The 3,793-nt window shown below is 47.7% G+C and overlaps 1 pseudogene; it reads left to right on the top strand.

Annotated features, from left to right (window-relative positions):
- Window positions 1–30: 30 nt before the first annotated feature.
- LOC111815033 lies at window positions 31–238 on the top strand (annotated as a pseudogene).
- The last annotated feature ends 3,555 nt before the right edge of the window (window positions 239–3,793 follow it).

The raw sequence follows: 3,793 nt of genomic DNA, 5'->3' as shown, positions 1-3,793 counted from the left end.
TTATCATTTCATTTTTAATAATGGCTATTGATTACTTCTCAGCCTTTTGGCTAAGATCAAGTGTAATAAAGGCTACTGAGATACAAGCCACATACCTTAAAACTCATCCTTTTAAGGCGCTTTTTTATTTTATTTATTTTTTTGATGTATTTGGTACAGGGTCTCACTATGTAGCTTAGAGTCATAGTAATCCTCCTGTTTTCAGCCTCCCCAACACTGGGATTACAGGCGTGCGCCACCACACTTGGTCTCAATGGCTGCCCAGTGCACCCAGAGGTAGGACCACTGGGATCAAACCGCAGTCCCTGTGTTTGCCTAAGCAGGTGCTTTGTCCACTGAGCTATCTCGCCGGCCTTTAACAATTTGTTTAAAAAAAAATTGTTGATTCCCAATGTACTCCTCATACTGTGCAGTGATCCCCACAGTAACCGCTCTAGAACATTCCTATCACCCTGCAAGATCCCCACTGTTCAGCAGTCATTCCCACCCTCTCCTTCCCCTCCAGCTCCTCGCAATCACTAATCTACTGTGTGCTTCTATTCTTGCTGTGGACTTTTCATGCAAAAATGGAATCGTATATGTGGCCGTGGTGTCTGGTTTCTTCCACAAAGCGTAATAGTGCAAGTTTGATACAAGCATGATAATTAATTCCTTTTCATGGCTGAATAATAATAATTGGTTGTGTGGAATGCTCTTGTTTACCCCTTCGTCTGTGGGTGGTCTTTGGGTTGCTTCCCCTCTGTGGCTGCATGAATGACGCTGTACAAACGCCTGCTTGAGCCCCGGCTTCCAACTGTCCTTGCGGAAGCAGAATCGTCACATTGGATGGGAATTCTGTTTTACTTTGGGGGAACCAGCACTTGCACAGTGCAGAATTCCCAGTGCCTAAACATCCTCGGCCGCAAATTCCTACCCTACTCTTCTGTGGGCTGTTCACTTTTCGAATGGTTTTTCCTTCATGCACAAACCACTGAGCAGCCACACTTTGAAAGCTTTATGTTAGGGGCCGGGGAGATAGCTCAGTACAGTAAGCACTTGCCTGGCAAGCACAAGGGTCTGAGTTCAATCCTGGTTCCACCAAAAAAAAAAAAAAAAGAAATTTATGTCAGCTCAGTACATAGCTCAGCAGCACAAGCGCCTGCTGGCTAAGTGGAAGGTCCAAAGTTGTGCGTGTCACTGGGCATAATGGCGCACACTGGTAATCCTAGCTCTCAAGAGGGACAGAAGGAAAATCTTGGACAGTGAGTTCAAGGCCAGCATGGGCTAAGTAAGCTGATAAATGTTTGCAAATAAATTTTTATTGGCAATGGACTTTCACTGTTCACAGAAAACGCCGTTGGGCTGGGGAGAAGGCTCAGTGGAATAAGCTCTTCCCTGGCAAGTGCAAGGGCCTGAGTTCAATCCCTGGTTCCGCCAAAAATTAAAACAAGGCCACAAACCTTTGCTGTAGAGCTTGGCAGGGGCGCTCACTGCTGCTGACTCCCCCAGCCTCCTACCTCTTCCTGTGTCATGGGCCCTCCAGCAGAGCAGGCACGTCTGTGGCCCAAGCACTGGCAGAGCCAGAAGAGTGGGTGCTGGCGAGAACTACAGCCTAGGTCCCCTCCCCTGGGTACTCCCCATGCCAGGAGGGCTTTGGCAGAGCAGATGCCGCCTTCTCAGCCCAGCATGGTGAATGCGTTGCCACGTGGTACCTGTGTTGGAAACTTGCTGTCCAGTACCACGGGGTTGAGGGCACACACAAGAGAGGGCTCTGCTCTCGGGAATGGGTTAATCCACGAACCTTTAATGAAGACAGGAACTTACTTGCTTGTGAAAGCGAGCTCCCTCTAGCATGTTTCTACGGGTTTTCTCATGGATTTTTCATATAAAAACGAAGCATGTATGTGGTCTTGTGCATCTGGTTTCTTCCACTTAGCATAATACTTCAAGTCTGAGACAAGCATGATCAGTAATCCTTTCCCTTTTAGGACCTGATAGCAATGCTGTAAGGGATGCCTGTGCCCTCTTGGTAAGCCCACACGTGCTTGGCCCTGCCATGGAATGCCACCCACCATGGGGAGGCAACTATCAGGTCTCACGGGGGTGAGCGGATGGCAGTACTGTGCTCTTGACTTCCCAGACTGCAGAACTGTGAGGGAGATAAACTTTTATTCTCTACAAGTTACCTGGTCTCGGCTGGTGAGATGGCTCAGTGGTCTAAAGCGCCTACTTAGAACAAGCTAAGCAAAGCAAAGCAAAGCACAGGGACCGCGGTTCAATCCCCAGCACCACATGCCAGCCAGCCCTGTCCCCTGGTGGGCTGAGCTGGCCACACACACGCGCACACGCACACACACACACACACACACACACACACACAAATAAAAATTAAAAAAAAAAATAGGCATTATTGTGTTTTTGTTTTGTTTTTTGGTACCGGGAATCAAACTCATGACTCCATGCTTGCCAGCAGGTACTGCACCACTGAGCTATATCTCCAGCCTATAATTTTTTTTTTTTTTTTTTTTTTTTTGGCAGAACGGGGGATTGTACTCAGATCCTTGTGTTTGCCAGTCAAGCACTTATCCTACTGAGCCATCTCCCCAGCCCCCTATAAATTCTTATATAATTTAGCCTTGTTAGTTTTTTCATCCTTTCTAGGAGGCAATAGTTTTCATCTATTTAAATAGTTCAAATAAATAAATAAATAAATAGTTCAAGCTGGTGTGGTAGCCCATTCCTGTAATCTCAACTACTCAAGAGGCTGAAGCAAGAGGATTACAAGTTCAAGACAAGCCTGGGAGATTTAGCAGAGCCCTGTCACAAACAAACAAACTGCTTCCAGAGGCCTACATTGAAAGAGAGAGCTATAGTTTCCTTGAGCGAGGAGCCAGCAGGCTCTTCCTCCCCCATCAGAACAGCTCCTGACTTGGGGGGAGGGGTAATATGCCCCCTTTACAGAGGACACTGAAGAAGCTGCACAGGGAGATGCCCCTAGCCCAGTGGTAGAGAAATTGTGAGCTGGGTTTCTGATTCCCGCATAACACTGTACTCCTTTTTTTTTTTTTTGTATTTTAGGGAAGAGTCTACAGGGTGTTCAGGGTCTCACTACTAGATCAGACTCCTAGTGATCCACCTGTTTACACCCTCCCAAGAGCCGGGACTACAGATATGCACCACCATGATGTACTGTCTCAGTCACTGTCTCAGCGTGCCCCAGGGGCAGGACTGGCACGGTGGCAGTCCTGGGGATCCAACTCCAGGCCCCTGCATCTGCTTAAGCAGGTGCTTTAATCCACTGAGCTATTTGGCCAGCCCCTTGCACTCCCTTCTAATGTTGGTCAGGATGGCTGACACAGAGGAGTGTCAGACACCGCACAAGGCCTAGGACATACTCAAAGGTAGGACCGTACTAAGCAGGAAGACCTGGGTCTGATGCCCACCCAATATGGAAAAAAAAAAAAAATAGGTTTGCACTGAATGTGCACAGACTTTTTATTTTTATTCCCTAAACGACACAGTATAATAAGTATTTATATAGCATTTATATGGTTTTAGGTATTACTAGTAACCTAGTGATGATTTAAAGTGAACAAGAGGGCTGGTGAGATGGCTCAGTGGTCTAAAGCACCTACTTGGAACAGGCTTGGCAAAGCACGGGGACCGCTGTTCGATCCCCCAGCACCACATGCCAGCCAGCCCCGCCCCCTGGTGGGCTGAGCTGGCCACACAAGCACACACACACACACAAATAAATAGGGGCTGGTGAGATGGCTCAGTGGTCTAAGGCGCCTACTTGGAACAGGCTTAGCAA

This window comes from Octodon degus, unplaced genomic scaffold (assembly GCF_000260255.1).
Source record: "Octodon degus isolate 3935 unplaced genomic scaffold, OctDeg1.0 scaffold00010, whole genome shotgun sequence".
In the NCBI taxonomy this organism is placed as follows: Eukaryota; Metazoa; Chordata; class Mammalia; order Rodentia; family Octodontidae; genus Octodon; species Octodon degus.
This window is presented reverse-complemented; position numbering and strand designations above follow the sequence as displayed.